At 39.6% G+C, this 25,707-nt stretch overlaps 1 protein-coding gene and 1 non-coding gene across 5 annotated transcripts in view; one reads left to right on the top strand and one right to left on the bottom strand.

Annotated features, from left to right (window-relative positions):
• The window catches only part of HIVEP1 (HIVEP zinc finger 1), a 197,764-nt gene that overhangs the window by 21,799 nt on the left and 150,258 nt on the right, over positions 1–25,707 (top strand). The gene's annotated exons all lie outside the window — the stretch shown is intronic.
• LOC136332859 (small nucleolar RNA SNORA28) lies at positions 6,498–6,623 on the bottom strand. The gene has a single exon (XR_010730987.1). It is a non-coding gene; the product is annotated as a small nucleolar RNA SNORA28 (small nucleolar RNA).

Below are 25,707 nucleotides of genomic sequence, written 5' to 3'. Positions count from 1 at the left end.
AGTGGCCATGAAGTGAGGTGAAAACAAAGGGCCACTGTGGCCACATCTCTCCGAAGCTTTGATCTGGACCTCTGCAGGTCCTACTGGGATGTGTTAGACACCCTGTGGAGTCAACAGCTCTGCCTGTCTTCTAGGACATTTATAGTTGCAGACATAACGACCATAATGGTTTACACATGAAAGTTCAGATACAAACGAGTGTGTGACTTTACGGCAAAGGGCTTAAATGCAGTATGTTGATATTTAAGTTGATGTTGTTATGTTTTGATAGAATTAATGCCATGTAATTAATGTAACATGCTCATAGCATTTACATGAGCATCTTGGATAAGCTAGAGTTTGCATTTGGTGATATGCTCTTTCATGAGGGAATAGAATGCTCTTTTCAGTGTTCAGACTAGTTTATTGCCTCAGTCAAATCATTGCACAATAGCTTTTTTTCTTACAGCCTTGTAAAATATAATTTACGTGCAATAAAATTTACTCATTACCAGGGTACAGTTCAGTAATATTTGGTAAAGGGGCAGTGTCATGCAGTCTTTAACACAATCCAGTTTTAGAACATGCTCGTCATCCCCAAACTTTCCCTAAGCTTGTTAATAGGCATCACACCTATCGCCGACCCCAGGCCACTGCTGGTCAGCCTTCTGGCTTTTTACGTTTGCCTCTTCTGGACAGTTACTATAATGGAATCATACAAATGGTAGTCTTTTATGTCTGTTTCTTTCAGCTAGCTTAATGATTGAGATTTTGAGATTTGTCTGCATTATAGCATGTATCAGGATTTTTCTTACCCTTTATTGCTAAGTAATATTCTGTCATGACTGTATTACATTTGATTTATCTGTTCACCAGTTGCTGGACATCTGAATGGTTTTTGGGTTTGGACTGTTATGAATAATGTAAGCAGACATGTCTAAGACTGTCGTTAGCTGGAGTGTTCTATATATGTCACTTAGGTCAAGTTGGCTGCTCACATCTGTTTTACCTGATGTACTTAAGAGATTCCAGCTCTCTTAGGGTTGCAGTTTGCATGATGTTATCTTTCCCTGCCTTTTACTTTGAAGCTAAGGTTTGCTTCCTGTGGACAGCATGTTGTTGAAATAGGTCCTTATACAGTCTGACAGTTTGTCTTTTCAGTGGTGTGGTTATTCCTTTCACATTAATGTCATTATTATTACTGTTGGATTTGTGTCTGTCATTTTATTTTTTTAAAATTTTTTTACTGCTTTTTAATTCTTTTAAATTAAATTTATTGAGGTGACATTGGTTAATAGAATCATATAGGTTTCAAGTGTACATTTCTGTGATACATGGTTTGTATATTGCATTATGTGCCCACAATCCGAAGTTAGATAATATATTTAGCCATCTTTATACCCTTTACTATCCCCCACACCTTCCTTCTGGTAACCCCCATACTGTTGTCTGTGTCTATGAGTTTCAGTTTTGTATTTCACAAATATGAGTGAAATCATATGGTTCCTAGCTTTTTCTTAGTATAATATTCTCAAGGTCTATCCATGCTGTTGCAAATGGCAGTATTTCATCTTTTCGTATGGCTGAGCAGTATTCCATAGAATATATGTACCATATCTTTACCCAGTCCTCTATCAGAGTATACTTTAGTTGTGTCCATGTCTTGGCCACAGTGAGTTTTGCTGCAGTGAACATAGGGGTCCATATATCTTTATGAATAAATATTTTCGAGTTTTTCAAATAGTTGCTGGGTCATATGATAACACTATTCTTAAATTTTTTGAGGAATGACCATACTGTTTTCCATAGTGACTAGACCATTTTACATTCTCACCAACAGTGAATGAGGGTTCCTTTTTCTCCACAGCCTCTCCAACACTTATTACTGTCTTGTTGATAATAGCTAATCTAACAGGTGTGAGGTGTATCTCATTGTAGTTTTGATTTGTATTTCCCTAATAGCTCGTGAATTTGGACATCTTTTCATATATCCTTTGGTCATTTGTATGTCTTCTTGGGAGAAGTGTCTGTTCAGATCCTCTGTGCATTTTTTAATTGGATTGTTTGTTTGGTGTTGAGTTTTATGAGTTCTTTATATGTTTTGGATATTAACCCCTGTTGGGGCTGTTGTTTGCATGTATCATCTCCCCTTCGGTTGATTCCCTTTTTGTTTTACTGTCAGTTTCTTTTGTTGTACAGAAGCTTTTTAACTTGATAGAGTCCCATTCATTTATTTATGCCTTTACTTCCCTTTCCTTTGGGGTCAAATTCATAAAATGTTCTCTATTATTTCTTTTTTATTTGACTCATACTTGTTCTTCTGTATTTCAGTGCCCTTTTCTGTGTTAATTTTTTTTTATTATACAGTTTTGATTTCTGCATTGCTTTTTTGTTTTTACTATACTTTCGAGTAATTTATTAATACTTAGTGGTTGTTCTAGAGATTATAATAAGCACTGTAGTATACTACTATCTACTAGCTGAGTAATACTGGTGCAACTCTGGTAAAATATACAAACTTTGTCCCAGTTTGCCTTTTTTTATTTCCCTTTTCTTTATGTGTTACTGTCATATATGTTTAATTCCTCTATGTCATAAACCTATCTATACAGTGTTAAATTATGACTTTATACAATCTTATGTTTTTTAAAAGAGTTTAAGAGAACAAATAAGAAAAATATTAATAAAGTCTTATAACTAAATACATATTTACCATTTCTGGTCCTCTTCATTTTTTCTTGTGGATTTGAGTTAATAAACTGTGTCACTTTATTCAACCTGAAGGACTTCATATAGCATTTCTTGTAAGACATGTCTTCTAGCAACAAATTCCCTTTGTTAAAAAGTTCATGGAATATCTTTTTTTTCCTTTCAGTTTTGAAGAGTAGTTTGTGGATATAGGATCTTGGTCGATGATCCCCCTTACCACATGCCCTTCAGCACTCTGGACAGTTTTCATTGCCTCTGGCCTTCATTGTTTCTGAGAAGAAGTCAGCTGTTTATCTTGTTTTCCTCGATGTACAAGGAATTTTTGTTGTATGCAGCTTTCAAGTTTTTCTCATTGTCTTTGAGCAGTTTGACTACTCTGTACTTAGGTGTGCATCTCTTTGTATTTTGAGTTTTGTTGAACTTTTTGGATATGGAGATTAGCCATTTTGCTTTTTATCAAATTTGGGAAGTTTTAGGCCATTGTTTTTGAAATTTTTTTTTTTTTTAATTTTATTTATTCATTTTAGAGAGGAGAGAGAAAGGGAGAGAGACAGAGAGGGAGAGAGAGAAGAGAGGGACAGAGAGAGAAGGTGGGGAGGAGCTGGAAGCATCAACTCCCATATGTGCCTTGACCAGGCAAGCCCAGGGTTTCGAACTGGCGACCTCAGCATTTCCAGGTCGACGCTTTATCCACTGCGCCACCACAGGTCAGGCTGTTTTTGAAATGTTTTTGCCACTTAATTCTCTTCTTACATTACAAATAGTATATTTGTAAGTTTGATGTTGTTTCACAGCTGTTTCTCTGTTTGTTTTTTTTAAATCTTTTTTCTTTCTGTTTCTCACCTGCTTAAATTCAATTGGCCTGTCATCAGCTGTATTAATATTTTACTGTGCTAGCTGAAATTTATGTTGAACCCCGCTAGTAAATTTTAATTCATTTATTGTACTTTTATACTCCAGAATATTCATTTGGATCCTTTTTATAATTTATATCTCTTTATTATGATTTTTTAAAATTGTTGAGTTATCATTGTCATATGTTATTTTAAATGCTTTACAAATGGTTTCCTTCATTCTTTAATATATTCATATAATAGCTATTTTGAAGTCTTAACCTTTTAAAGCTAACATTTGGAGACACTTGAGACAGTTTCTTTTGACTGCCTTTCTTTTGGAGTATGGATCATACTTTCTTGTTTCTCTTAATGTCTTCAAGTTTGTGTTGTTTGTTTTTTTAGAGAGAGAGAGAGAGAGAGAGAGAGAGAGAGAGAGAAAGAGGCAGCAAGGAAGATAGATTAGAAGCATCAATTTATAGTTGTATTACTTGCGTTGTTCATTGATTATTCTCATACATGGCTTGACCAGGGGCTCAAACTGAGCCAGTGAACCCATGCTCAAGCTGGTGAGCCTGCTCTTAAGCCCGATGAGCCCACACCCAAGCCAGCATTCTTGGGGTATTGAACCTGGGACCTCAGCATCCCAGGCCAATGCTCTTTCCATTGTGCCACCACCAGTCAAGCTGTCTTCAAGTCTTTTGCTGGTATTTTATATATCAGATAATAGAATTTAGCAGTTCTGGATTCTAATTCTTATTGCTCGTGAGTTGTTATTTTTGTTTTGTTGTTGTTGGTTTGTTTTAATAACTTGCCTGAAATAAATCTGCGAAGGCTGTTACTTCCATTTTGTGAGATTGGTGATATCTGTGTTCATTTGTTTTTTTTTATTGTTTTCTTGTTGCTTTAAGCCTAGCTTCCTAGGGGGTTACCCTTGAGGAGCATAGTTTTGTGTTCAGCCAAAGATTGATCAGAGGATGACCTCACATCAGTAAAGCTTTCACTCCCTGCTAATGGATCTGTGTGTGGGTCTGGGTACACATGAAAATTTCAGGCACTTTTTTTTTTTTTTTCATTTTTCTGAAGCTGGAAACAGGGAGAGACAGTCAGACAGACTCCCGCATGCGCCCGACCGGGATCCACCCGGCACACCCACCGTGGGGCGACGCTCTGCCCACCAGGGGGCGATGCTCTGCCCATCCTGGGCATCGCCATGTTGCGACCAGAGCCACTCTAGCGCCTGAGGCAGAGGCCACAGAGCCATCCCCAGCGCCCAGGTTATCTTTGCTCCAATGGAGCCTTGGCTGCGGGAGGGGAAGAGAGAGACAGAGAGGAACGCGTGCCTGAGGGGTGGAGAAGCAAATGGGCGCTTCTCCTGTGTGCCCTGGCCGAGAATCGAACCCGAGTCCTCCGCATGCTAGGCCGACGCTCTACCGCTGAGCCAACCGGCCAGGGCTCAGGCACTTTTTATGTCAGCCATGGCTTTCCTTTCAGCAGGACCCCCTACATCTTTGTGTGTATATTTTTTATCTCTGTCAGCAAGGGATGTGTGGGTGTTATGAGCCCACTCTGGTGTCTGTGATACATGTGTAGAATCTCTGGTCAACCTGGGATATCTGTAGATAGTTAATTAGGGGCACTGTGGTTGTCTCACCTCCCAGAACTCCCTGTTAAAACAGATCTCTTGCTTTCCCCTAACAAGCCTTCAGGCTAAGGCTAGTAGAGGCCCACTCTTTGTGTTTTCTTGCTGATGGCATTGCCACTTAAAGGGACAATGCTGCTTTTCTAGTGAGTGTGGCTTGGCAGTGGCAGTGAAGTTGTTGGTTTTCTCAGCTCACCCCTCTTAGTTGAACTGTTGTACTGATAGAGCTGATGGCAAGGGAATGGAAACAGCCTCAGTCAGAAATGCCATAGGCTGTTTCCATCTGAGCTTCTAGGACTGAAAGTGTGTTTTAGTTGGGGTGGGGGGTAGCAAATGCTTTGGAGTTTGGAGTTGTGGAATTGGGATTCAATCTTGATTCTGTGCTAGATCTGTCATTTATAGGTTAATTCCTGAATTCATGTTTCCTCACCTTAAATTATGAATAATATCTTATTCGCTTATTGGTGACTTTTTTTTAATTAAAAAATTTTTTTTTATTTTATTTATTCATTTTTAGAGAGAGAAGGGGGGAGGAGCTGGAAGCATCAACTCCCATATCTTGACCAGGCAAGCCAGGGTTTCGAACCGGCGACCTCAGCATTCCAGGTTGATGCTTTATCCACTGCGCCACCACAGGTCAGGCCGCTTATTGGTGACTTAATGGAAAGAGTAACAGCATAGATACACTATCAGGCATATAGTAGGTATTCAGTAAATGTTAGTGAGTGTACCTACCCCAAAAAAATCTCTGGTTGGGAATATAGTTTTGGTAACTTTTTTATCAGATCATGTACTTCTTTCTTGCTTTATCTACTTTTGCTTTTAAGTTTTCCTTTTATAGAATAATGATGGTACTTTCTACAGTAATGGAAGCATTCACTGTATTTTCCTCAGAGTACATTTTGGTTCAATGCTCTTTCCAGATATCCAAATGTTCCCAATACTTCATAGTGATTTCCTTTCTAAAATCTAAATTTTATATGCTTATAAGTAGCAGTGAAACTTATTACAGACACTTTATGGTGAATGAACTCATGTACCGCAAATCTTCTCTCTAATAAGGTCCTTTCATGACAACATTGATGAGATGCTATAGGAATTTAACTCTTGTTTATATCAATTAGCTTGTGATAACATTGGATTTGTTATTCATTGTTTCTCAGAACCTACTGATAATATTAAGTGAGGATTTACTGTGTATAAGATGGTCTTGTGAGGGAGGTCTAGAAAATGAAAGAAGATAATTCATTATCTAGACAATTCAGGACATGATTGTGAGGGTCAAAAGAAGGTCTCTAGTAGAGAGAAAAGACTTTTTTTTTTTTTTTTTAAACACCAACTGAGTGTATATAATGGCTTGTCTCATAGAGGAGAGAACACTGGAATAGGTTAGACTTCGTTGCTACAGCAAACTCATACTGTGTCTGACAGTTTTTATCATCTGCCACAGAGTGTTGCTTACAACAGAGATAAAAGGCTTTTATAGGCCATTTTCTTGGATCTCGATGGACCAGAGCTCACTCTGTTCGACTTCAGAGCCTCTGTGTGGAGGAACTGGTAACTTTGGTTACTTCAGGTTTTAATGTCATTTTTGGTTTTGGAGAGGATATGTTTGGACTGTGGCACATTCAGATTCTCTTAATAAAAACTATTCTTTCATATGATTCTTAGAACTGAGAAGTTAACAATTCCTTTTACTTAACATTTTACTTAATTTTAGCAAATACCTTAGCCAGAGTATTTTATAATGCTTTTTATTAAATTTTTAAAAACTAAATATTTAGACACTGCCTCTTCTTTTTGGGAGCTTTTAATTTCTTTTGAGAAATATGTTTGTTGTGGATCATGTGTTTATCAAGAGGAATTTTTGAAAATAAAGTACTTGGATAGGTATAAATTTAACAATATTGACATTGCAGAATATAAACATACAGGAAATCAGGATTCATAGCTCCTTCATGAAGTGAAGCCAGTAAGTTGCTGGTTACATGGTGAATGGGAGTATGCAGGAGTTTTACAGGTAGCCACCTCGCACAGGAAGTTGCTGGTTACATGGTGAATGGGAGTATGAGGGAGTTTTATAGGTAGCCACCTCGCATAGGAGCTGCATGCCTGTGCTGTCTGGAATAAGGTCTGATTTAACAACTCATATGTGCCCCAACAAACATGCTGCAGCCAAAGTTCTCTAGTGAAAGAATGGATTTTTTTTAAACATTAAATGGCCTTTTAGCACCTGCATTTATTGCAAGAATGAAGTGTGGAGTTACAATATGCATGTCATTTCTATGAAATATGGGTACAAGTATATCTCTTAAGACAAGTCTAGGCCCTGGCCGGTTGGCTCAGCGGTAGAGCGTCGGCCTGGCGTGCGGGGGACCCGGGTTTGATTCCCGGCCAGGGCACATAGGAGAAGCGCCCATTTGCTTCTCCCCCCCCCCTTCCTCTCTGTCTCTCTCTTCCCCTCCCGCAGCCAAGGCTCCATTGGAGCAAAGATGGCCCGGGTGCTTATGGCTCCTTGGCCTCTGCCCCAGGCGCTAGAGTGGCTCTGGTCGTGGCAGAGCGACGCCCGGGAGGGGCAGAGCATCACCCCCTGGTGGGCAGAGCATCGTGCCGGGTGGATCCCGGTCGGGCGCATGTGGGAGTCTGTCTGACTGTCTCTCCCCATTTCCAGCTTCAGAAAAATACAAAAAAAAAAAAAAAAAGACAAGTCTATAGCAGGTTTATAAAATTATTACTTTTTTACCCCGTTGACTTTAAAAACCGTATTTTTGGAAATAGTACCTATCATAATTTTTTTTAGAAGAGTTTTGTTACCTAGAGTAAGGGTTTAGACTTTTTATTCCATGTAGATTGGATATTTTTTTCTTGTACACTCAGGAAAACCATGAATGGTACCATGCCCTTTGAGTGATGTGGAGGATGCCAAAGTGACTCTGGCAGAAATGCCAGCCTTCCAGGCCCTGCTGTCAGTAGGAGTGCTAAGACAAGATCCTGACCATAACCTGTGCTAAATGCTGTGGGGCCACTGGGGCTGCAAGAAGACCCTGGGAAGGAAAGGGAAGCAGTGCTCTCTGGTTCAATGGGAACACTACCCTCAAACCCCAAGAATTCTCTCTACTTTCTCTGTGACATTAAACTAATAATTCTCCAATTCCTTATTTTAGTGCATAAAACCTGCATAGACACAGACACACACTCACACATGTAATATTTCTGATTTCCCTTTATTATTGGGGTCTGAAAGAGAAGAAAAAGAAATTCAGTGGTGAGAGACTTGAGTAAGGAGAGCAGCTTGGACAGTTGGTGTGGTTTCTCCACTTAAGAGATGGGCCAGGCTCCATGTGGCATCTGACCTGACATGTCACTGGAAAAGCCCTGTAAGTGCAGGCTCTCAACAAAAATATCCTGGAAAAAGAACACTGGTAATCTCAGGGTTTGGACATGTTGGATTCGAGAAAAATACCATTTGTGTGAATCAAGGCCTTGCCACCAAATGTGTGAAGAACTACTGACACCTCATGGATGTGGGTATTATTTTTAGTTACATAAAGTATGTGAGCATACATGGCAGAGTCTATCTGTGTATGAACACACACATATATGCTCTTGCCTCAGGTTGACCTGAGTTTAATCTGAGACAGTGAAAGCTGTTTATCATATTTCCAAGTTATTTGAACTGCTAATTTTTTCTAAAAGTATTCATATTCTGTAAAATTCTGCCAGTAGGACTTACGGAAGCTGAAAACAAGGTGCATTTAAATAATTCATTATCCTTTTCAAATTTGTATATATTATTGTTTTAGGAAAGAATTATGATCATGCTTTTTTCTTTTTTTTTTTTTTTATTAATTGATTTCAGAGAGACAGAGAAGCATTCATTTGGGGTTCCATTTAGTTGTATGCTCATTGATTGCTTCCCATGTGCCCCGACCAGGGATCAGAACCACAACACAACCTTTGTGTTTTAGGACAGTGCACTAACTAGCTGAGCTAACTGTCCAGGGCTTCTTTTCCCTTTTTAATAAAATAATAAGAACAGTTCAGAGAAGTGGAATGTCAGGACCCATTGATAGATAAAATCTAAATAAATCTAATTTTGGTGAAAATTGCATGTAATATCTTACCTTTAATGTATCCCTTGTTCTTTGGTCTTGTGTCTATATCAGCAAAGTTGCTTGTTTCCAAATCTATTTCTAAAGTGAATCTTACTTTCTAACATTCACAATTTTAGAATTATTCTTATACATTCATAAACATATACACATAAGCAGGAAAGGATCATTTAAAAACAATGATGGGATTAACTGAATAGGTGTTTGGGGAGTAAAGTACATACTGAAACCCCACCTCACAAATCAAAATGAATTTTAAAGAGCAGATACATAGAAAATCAAAATATAGGGGAAAAGTAGAAAATGTAGGAGAACATTCAGGCCACTGGAGAGATTACACTCTCAGTTTTAGAGAATTAGAATACAGATGTAAAAATTTATCTCAGAGCTGATAGATAAAGTTAATATTAAAAAAGCAGCTTATTCTAATATTGATGTATAAGAAGAGATAATAGGTAAATGGGTAGAGGAAATTATAAATGATCAAATAACATGTGGAAAATTGCTCTCAGTAATAAAATGTGAAAACGGAAAGTGTGGAGATAACAATTTTTATTTACCAATGCATTTATTTACCAATGCATTTTTTTATTTACCACTGATTTTAACACCCAGTTCTCCTGAGGTTGTATGGAATAGATATAGTCATTTTTTAGACATAGAGGAACTTTATACCTGAGTATTAAACCCCTTTAAATAACCCATTTATCTAGATGTTTTATTTCTTGAAGTTGAACCCAAGAAATTATTAGAGGCAAAATCATACTTGCCTAGAGATATTCATTTTAGTGTTATTTTTAATGGCAAAATAGTGGAAATGACACGAATGCCCTTTAAATTAGATAGTAAATTAATTCTCTGTACCAACAGCCTTTTAAAATGATCATTTTGGGGATCCTGTGGAAACATGAAAAATGATTGCTGTATATAAAATATGTGTGTACTATAGAATATACAATGAAATGGTCTTTGTGGAAATGCTTTTGCAGTGGTGATAGCAATGTGAGCATTTTAAATTATTTCAGACATTGGTTGAGGATTTGCTGAGTGACTTTTCCCTCTAATATGTCAGACTGTGTTCTCGCACTGCTCTAGGGACCAGAGATGCAAAGCTTCTTAGGTGTCTTTATATGATCGTATAGATGGACACTTAAACAGCTGACTACGGTTTGAAAAAGTGGTTTTCCAGAGGAGAGGATGTGTGAGCTGGGTCTTGGAGAGTGATTAGGAAGGAGTTGATCTGATCATCTGAGCAGAGGCGACAGTGCAGATAGATGTGTGGCTGTGAATCATGGGGGATGTGTGTACTTAGACGGACCTTCTTTTCCCCAGGGTGAATTTCACAGTGAGGAGTGGTGCAGGGGGCACAGTGGGTGGTGGAGCCCAGGTCTCAGAGGATGGAGGGGTGTATATGTCGCCTGCAGGATGGTAAGGACTGCCTCATTTGTACATCCTGCAGCTCTTCTTCTTTCAGAGCACGGTCCACATTATTCATCTTTTTCCTTGTGCACCATTTTCATAATCATTGAACAGTTTTGGTTGTCTGGCTTTTCAGCAAACACAGATGAAGTGCACAGAATCAAAACTACTGTCTGTGTACATTTCTTTGTGTATTTGCTATTATGGTCACTCATATTTTGCTTAGTGATATTCTTGAGGCAGTACATGAATTAGTAGCAAAAATTAAATTTTCTGACTCCTGATTCATGAAACTGTAGTCCCCTTCTGTATTTTATTGCTGAGCTGTAGGTTATGGCTGAAAATGAACATAGTGTTTGTGGATAATAGAGTTTTGTGTGGTTATAAGTTTTATTGAATATTACAGAAAAAGTATTCTGTGTATATAGTAGGTTATGGTAATGAATGTTTTTTTTAAATTCTTCAACATTATAAAATTTAAATGATAAATTCTACCATTTATTGTTTTTTTTAAAGCAGGCTGTATATGCATTAAGGAACATGGCATATCTCTTAAGACATTGATGCATGCAAATTTACTGTTTTAATTTTTTGATCTATTGATGTTCTTTCTATTGAAGGCAGGTAACAGTAGTTATTAGGTGCTATATTAGATCTTATTGAATGTGTTCATAAAGAAGCACAGATATCACAGTTTCTCAAATAAGTTTTTTAATGCTTGAGAAGTGTATTTTGGTATAATTGGTTTCTCTTTTTAATCTTAAATTTGTTAGGCATTTAAAATCCCTCTTTGACAAAATTCATATTTTATTAGACTACAGAGACATAGATAGCATACACAAAATGTTAAGAACACCACTGCCCTCACTCCAACTTTCAAACCACAAAGCTGGGAAAGTAACAGACCAGGATGAACTTAGAAATGAACAAAGAGTTTTGAATCTCTACTCTGCTTCTTATGAGCTCTGTGGATGGGCGTTTAACTTCTGAGCTTCATTGTCTTTGTTACAAAATGACTTTGATACATCCATCACTGGTTTGCGATAAGAATTAAAACAGATGCTCTATTTAATATGCTTATCAGGGTAACTGGCATACAGAATAAATTTTATCAAACCCTGGGTCCTAGCTCTTCCAGAGACTAGCTGTGTGTCCTTATATATCATTTCTTGCTTTTTGTCATGTATTTATCTGAACTAAAAGGATTTAGACTTCTTTTTTTCTATTTCAACTAAAAAATACTGAGATTTTAAAAATTAGGGTTGCCCTTTTCAAATTGGAATGCTCAGTCAGGTGTGCTGAGGGCACATTGATGTAATTGTCTTCACATGGCATCCCTAAAGGGAAGGAGGTACAGACCCCTATTTTGTCCATTAAAGATATGTATATAGAGGTGGGCATTATCCTTTGTTTCTATGACACCTAGCTTTTCTTTACCAGTTTTCTTTCAGTAAATGTTTGCCAATCACCTTTGATTGAAACCATGCCTGTTTTCTTAAGTACCAGCTAGAGCCACATGAGAGCTACCCTGATAAGCAAGCCTCTTTGGGTTGGCTTGTAGGAATTCTGCTTCAATTGTAATAACAATATTCTTGCATTTGTCTGCTCATCTTTCTTATCTTCACTTCCAGTTGCCCTTTAAACTTTTATTTGATCTATTGACTCCAAGTCGGTAAGAAGGCCATAGGTTTGGTTGGTTGGGGATTGGAAGCTTATAATAAAGTGGAAATTTGTGATTGCAAAGAATAGAAATAGACTCTAACTCAGAGAGGAAATTTATTGGAAGGATATTGGATAGCTCAGATAACGGCCAACACAGGTGGACGTCTGTTGGACATCTATTTTAAAATACAGGGAAGAAGCTGTGTGTGCCGCCAGAACATGGAAGGCCACAATAAGGACACTCCTGGACATTAAGCAGTGTATGATGGGGAGCACCAACCCTCTGCGTGCCCTGCTGTGGGTACAGTATGCAGGTGCATGCCCTGGTTGCATGACCACACCCTGTGGCCAGATTTCAGGAAGGTTTAGCATCTATCTGGCCTTGTGGCTCTAGGGAGAGGTGGGAGGGCTTGACTGCCCAGGACTCACTTAGTGGTGGATTTTCCAACTATAGTGTAAAGATTCAGACTCTGGCAGCTAAGAGGAAATACAAACAAAAAGATAGATGTTTTCTATTGCTGGATCCAGGAGTTGTTGAAAGTACTTATTATTTGTTTGAGTGTGCACCTGCTGTGAGTATGCATGTATGTGCCTGCTTTTGGAGAGAAAGGGACTCAGGGCTTTCTTTCATCATCTTTTTTGATCCAAGAAGACCTAAGAAATGCTCTGTAATGAAGATATTTAACTGTGTTTGAATCTTTGCTTTTCCACCAGGTGGTGCAAATCCTTTATGATATTCACAGAAGATAATCTTAAAAGATAAGAAAAATTTTAAATCACATTTTCTTTTAAGAATTTAGTTTTATCACACAGCAAAGGATCATTGATCTGATTCTTGACTTGTCTTTCATAAGGAAATATGTGGATTTAGATAATGTCTTAAATGTTGACTGTTGATTTAAATTAGCCATAGATTTTTGAGACTGTACCACAGCATTTTGTTTTGTTTTTTTCTAGAAAGAAACTAGGACATCTGGGAAAGAGTAGTAATATGTTCAATATACTGACTGTTTCATGTTCTTTATGACGCAAGTCACATTCCATTTTTATAACTTTTTGCTTGATACAGACAACTTATGTGAATTGAATTATTAAGATAAAAGTACCTCGTACAGATGTGTCAGACATTTTAACACTTGTGCCCCAAGTGACAAGTGGAATTGTAATCAGAGAGGGCTGCCGAATGGAACAGGCCCCTTGACAAAGTTTTCACCTGTGTGAGGTAGGAAAACATGGGCTTGGAGCCTTGTAAGCGAAGTATGAGTAGTTCATTGCCAGGATAAAGACAAATAAAAGTGGATTTTGAGTTTGTATATAATTAGAATTGTCGTAGAAACTTGTAAGTTTTTCAACTTAGACATGTTTTGAATATTTTGGGGAAAATATTTGAATACACTTACTAAATTTAAATATTATATGCACACATTGTTAGAGTTGCTCAAAATATATATTTACATTATTAGACTAATTTTTAACAATTCAGAGGCAGCTTAACATTTATTTGACTTTCGTTATTTAACAGTTTGGATGTTTATACCAGTGGTTAGTTCATAAGTTTTAATTTGCACCTAATAACAGTTAAACTATTTTAGCCAAATAGATAGCCTCAAGGTCAATGCTGTGTGTCTAGTGTTAAGGTGAGAACTTATTAAATAAGATCTTTTTATACTACTTGTAACTCTAGGTATGATCTAGATTAGTATATTGCAGATTTTTTTTATTATTATCCCATTCAGGAGAAAAATTAAACTAGCCATTAATTAATTTAAAATTAAATTTCTGCCTAATGAGAAGAATGAAATACTAAGGGATAAGATTTTGTTGAGTATGGCTAATTTTGAAAGGCCACAGACCATGGTAATAGCTAAGGTATTTTTGTTCCCTCAAGAACCAGATTTTTCCTTTGAGGCAGTATTGCTCTGTAGAAAAGCATAAATTAGCCTTTATTATCCTTTTATAAAAAAATAACATTTCTTAATGTTTGCTTTAAATGTCTTAAATTTTGATTCTAAAGTCTGTTTTTTTACCTATTCTCTTTTTTTAAAGAAATGGTTAATTAGCTAGGTAGTTCCTGTGATACCTGCACACCTGTAAGTGCTCATGTGACAGCTTTCTGGATTTGATTGCAGCTTGGAAGGCGTTGGTTGCTTCACTGTCAAGCACGGAAGAGATTCTTTTTGAATCAGACACTCACCAGTATTTTCTTGCTGGATTATTACTGCCTCTTCTGGAATTTTTAGTTCTAGGCTTTGTGAGATTTCTAATGTGTCTGATTTCTGTCCTGTGAATATCCTCAGAGTAGTCTGAGGGGTGGATTTCAGGTAGTGGAGGGAGGAGTACGGGTGATGGCTGAAGATGGGTGAGAATAAGAAGACAGGGTTATACTGTTTTCTCTATTTTTATATATATTTGGGATTTTGCATGATAAAAAGGGATGAGTGTGTGTGTGTGTGTGTGTGTGTGTGTGTGTTTAATGCCTCACATGCACATTATGCATTCTGTGGGGTGGGCCTGCCCTTGCCGAGACCACTATTTTAGTGCCCTGAATGGTAGCCACTGAAAATGGGTTTCTGGATTCCTGAATAAGAATTTGTCCTCCCAAGGAACAGTGTTACAATGAATAATTAGGATCTGTATTATATTTTCTTATTTTAGAAGGCAGATTTTATGGACTTTTTAAATGAGCTAGTCAACCCGCCAATCAACATGTATATATATTTTTTCTAATGGAAAATATAGTCTCATTTCTAAAAAAAAATATTTTTTGGTTGAACTTTAAAATTTTAGTTTTTTAATTAGGGTCTCAGGGCAGGTACCAAAATATACCTCTGGAAGCTCTGGGCCCAGCACTGGCAGCCCTATCTCATCACTTCATCCCCTTCCCCTAATCATATGTCTCTGATTCCCATCTCTGACTATAGCTCTGTGCTTGCCATGTAAGCACAGTTTGTAGTTACATGTCTCAGCTACCTCCTTTCTTTCCAAGCAGACTGGCCCTTCATCCTTCCTGTACAGTCATTCTGGAGCCTTCACTGTGATGCTTACCTGTAATTGTCTGTACAGCTAAGTTGAATTTGCTTTGTGAGAGAGTTCATGTTTATTTTCTAGTTATAAGGCTCCTGTGTCGATTTAGCTGAGTTGTTGAGAACACTAGATTAATGAGATCACCAGGGTGATGAAACATTGTGTGAATCTTGGCTTTCTTTTAGTACACTCATCTCTATTCTTAACCCTGGTCGTCTGTGGGGCATTTTTATATGTACTCTTGGTCAGAAGTCAGATTGGATGAACTTGTGTGTGGGTGCAGATAAATCCATCATTCTCCTCAGACAGGCATCTCAGCCCCTGTCCTTGGAAGGTCCCAGTAATTGCTTAGTGGATAGAGGAGCAGGATGGCTCTGCTCCACATTAGAACTGTCTCCTGACATATTAGATCAATCTGAAATAAAAGTGGGGCATATTTGAGTCTGTTTGGCATGTTAAGGGAGATTTATTTGGTTTGTGTCATGAGGTAGGCATATTTTTCAAGGTGCTGTCATAATGGAAAGGTGGCCCAGGGCCCCTGTGCTGCGAACTCCAGAAGAGTGTGTGAAGGGTTCCCTTGGGATGTACAGCAGGTAAAGCCTTGAGTTAGCCATTATTTTTATTAGTAAATTTCTGATGAATTTACTCACCAATGAAATGTACCCCCTGTATGCGAAGAGACCAATATTACTGGTGATTGACCTCCCTAACCTCAGCGGCTGTGTTAGCAGTGGTATTCATAGCATACAAACACCTTTTTTTCTAACATCTCAAACCTCACTTATTAACAATTAAAAATGCATTATAATTTTAATAGTGCATGCCTCTTACATGGTTTCTATAACATCTATAGTAGCACAAACTTGCCTGTTAAAACTTCATTATAATGTACAAATATCGGAAATCCATGGTTGGCAACAGTTCTTTAAAATTCTACCAATGTGAAACCCAACAGTTAATTTTTAATATCTGAAGTTTCTTTTTATAAATGAATGTGGTTTCCAAAGAATATCATTACCCAGAATTCACCAGGAGAATTTTTAATGATTTAAGTCATATAGAAAGTAAAAGTTTTTACCTTGTTTGTCCTGAATGTCTGAACCACTTCTGTGGATTTTATGGACTTTCAGATTGTGTTCAGCAACTTTTTTTTCTATATTCTCAAGCACTTTGATATTCTAAACTTGAGTAGTAGTTTAAAAATTAACCATATGGTAATATATTTTATATGTTATTAAGGATAATTAAGACCAACATTTATTGAGTTCTTACTATATATTTGCGGTCTTGTCCTTATCTCATTACTGCATTGAATAAAAACAAAACAAAACAAAACCCCTGTACGATATTGGTACTTGCATTCCTATTTTCGAAAGAGGAGAACCAAGGCTTACCAAGGCGTACATGAGCGAGGAGCCATGGCCCCACAGGAACTGAGTGGCAGAGCAGACATGGACATAGGATTCTGGTGTGTCTTACCCAGAGTCTTGTCTTGTATCTCATCTTACTGCTGTCACACTTTTAAGTTTATAAAATACTATTCAAATACTTAAAAAAAATTTAAATTTATTGATTTTATTATTATTTTTATATAGAGAAGAAGGGACATAGAAATATTGATTTGTTGTTTCACTTAGTCATGCACTTATTGGTTGATTCTTAGATATGCCCTGACCAGGGATCGAACACACAACCTTGGCATGTCAGGATGACACTAACCAACTGAGCTATGGCCAGGGCCTTCACTTTTTACAGTAATTTATAAATAACATAATAGTAACATAATTCTGAATGCCTATGCAATATTTGTAAGTCTTAAAACTTTTAAGTTTAGGGACATGCTATTTGTAAAGTATACCTCATGTACAGTAATGTATCAGGACATGAAAAGACTGTAGTTTTAAATGACTATAGGCACTTTGCCAAGATCATTGTCAAAGGAATTAGGAAGCTGTGCAGTTGGCCAGTTGGCGTAACAGTGGTTTTGAAGGGAGAGTCCTTGGAAAAGTAAAAAGGGAGGATGATATTGAGTGCTCACTTTACGTCAGGCCCTATACTAGATACAATCCCATGTGTTACCACATCTTAATGATCATGGTACTGGGAAGATAAATTGTCACCCCTGCAGCTCAGTTGTGTCCCAGATCACTCAGCCATTGAGGCAGAATTGTTACAGGTGCATGTCATCTACCCACAGACACGTCTACGGTGTGTCCTTAAAGTCATTCATGGTACACTTTTGACCGGTCACAGGAAAGCAACAAAAGACGATAGAAATGTGAAATCTGCACTAAATAAAAGAAAAACCCTCCCAGTTTCTGTAGGATGATGTGGCAGCATGTGTGGAGCAGCCCACGGCCATGCCAGTTGAGATGTGGACGGTACAGAGGAGAGGTCAGTGTGTTCTATGGCTCGCTAAATTCGAATCCATGACCAAAGTGCAACGTGAATATCGGTGCGTTTATAACAAAGCGCCACCACATAGGAATAACATTACTTGGTGGGATAAGCAGTTGAAGGAAACCGGCAGTTTGGCGGAGAAACCCCATTCTTGTAGGCCATCAGTCAGTGACGAGTCTGTAGAGGCTATATGGGATCGCCACCTAAGGAGCCCTAAAAAATCTGTGTGTGAGCCCACATTGAACTGCACTGAATAGGTATGAAACTGGGAGTTTTCCTTTTATTTGGTGCAGATTTCACATTTCTATCGTCTTGTTGCTTTCCTGTGACCGGTCAAAAGTGCACCATGACTTTACAGACACACTGTGTTTTTTCGATATCACATAATGGATTGCTGTTGCACCGTTTGGCGTTTCCCTCACTCTGGTTTTGGGGAGGCGTTATCTGAAGATGGTGTTTCCTTTTGTTTTCATCCTTAAGTTTATGAAGCTGCAGGCCATTCCATGCAGGCCACCTTATTGCTATAGGTGCACTGAGTAGGAAGCATTTGGATTTACTGCTCTCTCCATCATAAGAAGTATTACCTTCAGACTCTTTCCTCAGTAAACCATCTGGGAAAGACATTCACACTCCTGTTTTGGGTTAATTGTACTCTTTTATTCAGTACAGTGCTTCTGTGCTTTTTAAAATTTGTACTTCAGCAGTTGGCATAGTTTGGGGATGTAGCTAAAGCCCCTCTGAGTTTATAAGTGAACTCTGTGCTTGACTCTGCATGTTCCCCTTTAGCAGTTATGATATATCTGGAACCTCCTTTTCTTACTAGCTTTTTTGTCCTTGAATGCTTTAAGCTTTTACCAGGCTCTTAATTTAATCAGGCATCCCAATTTCAGGTACTGATTTGTTCCCCTGAAAAAGTCATGAATTCTATACGTACATTGGGATCCCCTGGTGAGAGCTGGTGGACGGTGCATAGCATATGCCTGGCCGTGGGAAGGCACCTCCATGTGCACCTGAAAACAGAATGTTACAGAGACTCAAGAGTCTAGATTTTTCACTCCTGGAGATAAGGAAATGACATTTTGCTTGAATAAAGCATTATGATTATAATATTCTGAACTCTGTTACCCAGACATGAAATGATTATTTAGTATTTAGAAGGGATGGCTTATATTTTTAATACGACATCTCCCTGTGGACGTGCACTGCCAGATGCTATGCAGGCTCCTTTTCTCAGCCCTGGGGCTATGTTGGGGGTCCCAGCATGGGATTAAGACCTCACGCTTCTCAGGGGGACCGCTGCAGCAGTGATCTCCCTCTGGCTTTTCAGCCACTACATGTGGATGCCGGGCCAGCCCACTCTGTGTCTCTGCCCTTCCTACCAGTCTGTTTAGCTGCTTCTGCAAATCCTTGGATATAGTACTCTTGTTCAGCTGTCCTTCACTTGGTCATTCAGGTTGACTGCTCTATAATTTAGTTGTAAATTCGGTTTGGCTCTGGGCGGAGGTGTTTATAGCTTCTACCTACTCTGTAGCCATCTTGGATCCCCAAATTCTTCTGTTTTTTAAGAAAAGTAATCAAGATGTTACTTGTGATTTATAGGGTATTTTAAAACATGCATTAGGAATATTGTTAATGTTACCAGAATGCACTCTCTATTTGGAAATTCAATATAAATGTCTAAAATAGAATGTTTATTTTTCAAAATACTTATATTTTTCTAGTTGAGTTAAGGAACTCTGGAAGTTAAAAACAGTTTTCCTTTTTTAGTTATTATTTAAGTAAAAATGCCCTCAATCTTTGTGAAAATGGCACACAGGCTTGTTTCCCTGGCACTGACCTTTGAGCAAAGTGGTGAAGCTGTTATTTCCGCTTTGGGAACATTTTTGTATTATTTCCTCACCACTAGTCTGCTCAGTTCAGATCAGAATCAAGCCTCGGTGTTGTTTATGTGATCTGCACTGAGCACACTAGCTGTGGTACTGCATTTTAATAGATAGTAAGAGAAAGTGTTAATGTAGCACTTCACAGTGTATCATAAAATCATGTATTTCAACTGATAACCATCTCCTGGTTTGGTTATCCAAAGGAGAAAAGCTCAAGTTAGAATAAAAAAAAAGTATGTGTTGGAGGGCAGGCAGCAGGGTGCCAAATCATTTATCACATTTATTGTGGGGTTTAGATTATCAAGTAATAGGAGTACCTTTGAAGCAGGTGTTAACATGTAGGAGTATTGATACTATATGGAAGTTTGGGATTAATGCTATTTATTATGGTATTATTCATCTGCATTTAAGGTGAAAGGTAATTTTGGCACATGCCCTTCCTCAAGAGTAGCCTCCCATCTGAGGGTTTCTCTTTGTGCCTGCTCTCCTTTCTTTTTTCTCTCTCTGAGAGTCACCTGATGGATGAGGCATCACCATTGGGAAGAGGGACCCAGTGGTATTTGACCATGGCGGGTAGCTTGTGGGGTGATGGCAATCTGTTTCTGTGTTCAGTGGAGTGTGTGAGGCTTTGCGCAGACCATCGTGCTAGATTGCTCTCATTCAATGACTATATAATATTAAAAATCTAAGAAGTGTTTTTTGATATACAGGGTGGGATAAAAGTAAGTTTACAGTTGTTGGTATGAAGAAAACACAATAATTAATAAATAATATGAGAGTAAACTCTGTTTCATGTACTGACAACTGTAAAACTACTTTTGCCCCTCCCTGTATACACTTGACTCAGTTCTCTGTTCACAAATTATCACAATAGTGGATGAAGATAGTTTTCTTTCTGCTATCTTAGGTAAGAAACACCATTTATGCGTAGTATGATTTAGAGATGATTCAAGATTATTTTTTTAAAAATTGTATTTGTGAATATTCAGCTAGTAAATGTATTCTCTCTCGGCAAGTTTGAGTAGCTTTACTGAATAAGCTTCCTTTCTTTCTAGCATGCCTTCTTTGGGACTTCAACAATTTTTATTATGTAATGAAGGAACATTTCTTTTGTGAAATTTTGCTTTCTTTTTAGATGTCAACAGCTAGAATTAGATGAATTAGTTTATAACATTAAAATAAAGATAAGCAATTAGGTATTTCCTGGGAGAATGTTTATAATTGGGGTGGGCGTTGGTGGGTGTTATGGGCTCTCATATAGAGTCTAGGTCAGTACTCATTCAGTGTCCCTGTCCCTGTTGCTCCTGAAAACAATTGAAGCCTCCTGTCTATCTGATCAGCTTGGCCTGGGCCTCTCACTTGTAACCTGTCCTTACACCAACACCATTATCTGCTCTAAGCACAGGGGCACCTACTCCATGAGTTCTGGAAGCAACTCTGTTTTTAGAGAACCACTGCAGGTTTATAATCTTGTTTTTTCCATTTACTCTGTGGTCAGGCAGAGCCATGTACTTCCTCTAAGCAGACCGTGTTCCTTCGTTTTTGCAAGTCTATGCTCACCCTGTGCTCAGTCAGCTGTGCTCTTGTTCCTGGTTGCCACCAGTGAAAATGCTTTATTTTTGTTGGAGCCCAGATGTGCTGGGAGATGAACTGTCCGGGAACCACAGTCTCGGTGCCAGGTGTAGTCATTGCTGCTGGGTTGGCCATTGATTCTTGGCCTATTCAGTAAACTCTGTGTTTGTCTATGCGTACAAAAAATACACATATGTTTTAAGACAAAAATCTGGACTGTAATGTTTTTACTAAACCTCTTTGATCTTGTATATCCTTTCTCTCACAGTGAGAAACCTTATTCTCAATGACTCCTGGTATGATAGAAGCACTTATTTGCTTTATCCCATAATTCAAACAGTTTTAGAATAATAACACCTACACCATTGTCACCATTTTTTGTGTTTCCTTTTGTCCTTAGAGTATTTACCACTAGTTAAAGTATTGTGTCTTAATGTCACTTACTCCTCTCTGTATGGTTATGCCACCACTCAATTAGTACATACTGAAATTTCATTTGTTACATTTTTTATTTTTAGTGATGGTTTCAGTTAAATTTTTATTTTGTAATTATATAAAGTAGTACTTACATAGTTCCAAAGTATAATTTAGTAAACAAGGTATTGTCAAAAAAGTCCAGCTTCCTAGCGTGCGGAGGACCCGGGTTCGATTCCCAGCCAGGGCACACAGGAGAAGCGCCCATTTGCTTCTCCACCCCTCTGCCGCGCCTTCCTCTCTGTCTCTCTCTTCCCCTCCCACAGCCGAGGCTCCACTGGAGCAAAGATGGCCCGGGCGCTGGGGATGGCTCTGTGGCCTCTGCCTCAGGCGCTAGAGTGGCTCTGGTCGCAACATGGCGATGCCCAGGATGGGCAGAGCATCGCCCCCTGGTGGGCAGAGTGTCGCCCCATGGTGGGCATGCCGGGTGGATCCCGGTCGGGTGCATGCGGGAGTCTGTCTGACTGTCTTTCCCTGTTTCCAGCTTCGGAAAAATGAAAAAAAAAAAAAAAAAAAAAAGTCCAGCTTTTGTCTCTGTCATGCCCCCTTCAGTAAGCATTTAAAAATAACCAGGTTAGGCCCTGGCTGGTTGACTCAGTGGTGGAGCATTGGCCTGGCGTGCAGGGGTTCCGGGTTCGATTCCTGGCAGGGGCACACAGGAGAAGCGCCCATCTGCTTCTCCACCCCTCCCCCTCTCCTTCCTCTCTGTTTCTGTCTTCCTGTCCAGTAGCCGAGGCTCCATTGGAGCAGTGTTTGCCTGGGCGCTGAGGATGGCTCTGTGGCCTCTGCCTCAGGCTCTAGAATGGCTCTGATTGTGGTAGAGTGACAGCCCAGATGGACAGAGCATCGCCCTCTGGTGGGCTTGCCAGGAGGATATCAGTCGGGCGCATGCGGGAGTCTGTCTGACTGCCTCCCCATTTCCAGCTTCGGAAAAATACAAAAAAAATAATAAATAAATTAAAAAAAATAAAAATAACCAGGTTATTCTTCCATTTTTGTCTTTGCTGTGTAAGTGTGTATATGTGTAAACATTACATAAGATATAGGTGAAATATAAAAGTGCAGATATGTGTAGACGTGTAGTGTCCTGTGCTGTATATTTCCAAAGGAAAGGAAACTAGCTTAATTACATGGTACCCATTGACATGCAGACCTTTTTTTTCTATTCCCTGTTGTGGGGGAGGGAGGTTGTGGGGAGGAGTGCATGAGTAGGAATTCTAAGTTTGCCTGATTAGAGGGATTAGAGTTTATTCGTTGTTATTCATCCTTTATGACTTAGTGTGCTCTGTCTTTGCTTTCGTTAGCTTCTCTGTCCGTAAACATACTTGCTCATCATTATGCTGGGTAAATTCAACATTTGTGGGAGAGACTATGTGGCTTTTTGGAAAATTGTTCTTATATGAATTTACCCAGATGAATTATAGGAGAAACTGTCCTCTTTGGTTTCAAAATGAATTCAAATACTGTGTAGACTGTAGAGGGACTTTCCAAATTTGTAAAGCATGTCATGGTGTGTAGTTAGCTCTTAAAAATCGGATAGCAACAACTGTTGTTTTGTGAAACATGACTTTGGGTTAAAAGCAGTTCGGTGTTTGGAAACTAACTTCCAGTTGTACCCAGCTTTAAATGAATATAGACTATGGTATATCCGTTCAGATTGTAAATATATTTATTCTCCTCTTAGGTTATGTTCTGCCTAGCAAGGACACACCTGTAAGTAATGAAATTCATCTTATCAGAAACAACCAAAGTAGGCAAATACATATTTAAAGAGCTACCTATTGATATAACAGTTGTTTCCATGATTTAAAAATGAATGCCAAAATGGTTAGGAAAAGTTACCTTTTGAACACATGTAACAAATGCTCAGGCAGTAGTATCTTGGAGTAAGGGGTTGGGATTCTCATCACCAGTTTTTGAAATAATTTTATTTTCATTATTAAAAAGCTGTATAGTTACTGTAATTGGACTGTGTGCCTACTGCACTGTGCAGCTGTATTTCTCCCTTGTAATGCCGGTGGCCGAGGCCAGGCAGGTTCCCATTGAATTCAGGCAGACAGTAGAGGAACTGCAGAGTCAAAAAGCATTGGGCCATACCCTTGGATTGTAGGTTTGTGAAGATGGGCGAGCGAATAAACAAAAAAAGGGAAGAGCTAATAAATAAAGGAAAATCAATCTGCTAGTCACAGTAAGGGCAAGAGAACAAGAAAATCCGCACCTCATGGTGGTGGGAGAGTGATCTGGAAGAATCACCGCCTCAGGGAAGCACCCATAGCCTTACATAGGCTGTGCACACGGGCCTCTGCCTCGTGCTCAAGCACTAATCAAGCAAAGTGCTTGCAGCCAGTAAACCCGTGAACAAGCCTAACACAGCTGCCCCACATCCCACCCCTTTAGGGTTGTTCACCTCACAGTCTACGCGACAGGTTTCTTCTGTGATAGTCCCTGTGCAAGGAGTGAGGGACATTACAAAAACATTACAGACTACAACATAATTACAAACACAGCTATGGGCAAAACGAGAGAGTGGTCAGCAGCACCAAGGGAGGCAAATCTTTCCCTTCTGGCAGAATCCAGGTCAGAGTTCTGTCTGCAGACGGCACAGTAGCAGGTACCAGAGGCTGCCCCGGGCGGGCATTCCAAACCTTGTCCTGCTCACCAGGATCTGCTGCTTCTGTGTGCAGCAGAATGGGAGAACTCATTATGGGCCATAGAGAAATTACCAAGGTGCCCTTCATAATGCTGTCTCCAAATCGTAGGTGGGGGGCCTGTGTAGTCCAAGGCTGTGGGGCAGCTGTGTTAGGCTTGTTCTCTGCAAGCCCTTTGCCTGATTAGTGCTGGAGCACATGGCAGTGCCACGTGTGTATGGCCTATATAAGGCTATGGGTGCTTGCACTCGGGGGATTTGTGGATGGCGGATTGCCTGCCCACCACTATGAGAGGCCATTTGCTGTTTGTTTTCCTGAAAGGCAGTTTCCCCTGCCTGTGTGCTTGTCCGCCATTGTGAGACTTTATTAAATGGAATGGCCCAACCCTTTCTGGCTCCGCAGTTTTTCTGCTATCTGCCCAAATCCATTGTGAACCTGCCTGGCCTCGGCCACCGGCATTACAAGGGCTGTGTCCATTGAAGCCGTTGTCCTTTAAGGAGGACTGTTGGGGCAGGCAAAAGCACATTGCCCTGCTGTCCAAAGCCCGGCCTGAGCAAAGTGTTCTTGGTACATATTTGCAACTGGATGGGAGCAGCTATCCGGTGCAGGAGGGCCTCCGTTGGAGCTGCCCTCTCCCCCGCCCCCTGTTGAGGTCTCTCATTCAAAATCCGGAGTACTGTCCACAAGTGGTGTGTCCATCCAGTAAGGGAGCTAGTCCCCCTCTTGACACAGTCCCTGCTTTAACAGTCCATTTATACCGCTCAAGGATACCAGCAGCCTGCGGGTGGTAGGGGACATGGTACTTCCAGTCCACCCCTAGGTCTTGAGCCCATTGCTTCACTATAGAACCCGTGAAATGGGTACCACTGTCACTTTCAAGGACCACGGCAGCATGTATGCAGCACTCAGATGGTCCAGAGCCTGTATGACTGCCCTCTGGTTAGGGTTACGGGAAGGGTAAGCAGCAAGTGGACTGGTGGCAGTATTTACACATGTGACTGCATACTGGTACCCTTTTGACTTTAGTAAGGGTCCAGTGATGTCTATTTGCCACTATGTCAGTGGAACACGACCTCTCTGGATCTGTCCAGGTGATGCCAGTTGTCTCCATGGGTGCTCCTTGGACTACACTACACATTGCTCGCAGGCTGCAAGTAGCTCTGCATAGAACACTGTGGGGCAGTTCTGTTAGGCTTGCGTGTGGGGTTACCAACTGCAAGCACTTTGCTTGATTAGTGCGTGAGCACGTGGCCGAGGAACATGTGCATAGCCTGTATAAGGTTATGGGTGCTTACACCAGAGAGAGGTGGGAGACTGGGTATTGCAGACGCACGGACTGCCTGCCTGCAG

Source organism: Saccopteryx bilineata, chromosome 3 (genome assembly GCF_036850765.1).
Source record: "Saccopteryx bilineata isolate mSacBil1 chromosome 3, mSacBil1_pri_phased_curated, whole genome shotgun sequence".
Lineage (NCBI taxonomy): Eukaryota > Metazoa > Chordata > Mammalia > Chiroptera > Emballonuridae > Saccopteryx > Saccopteryx bilineata.
Note: the sequence above shows the minus strand (reverse complement) of the source record. Positions and strands in the feature narration are given on the sequence as shown.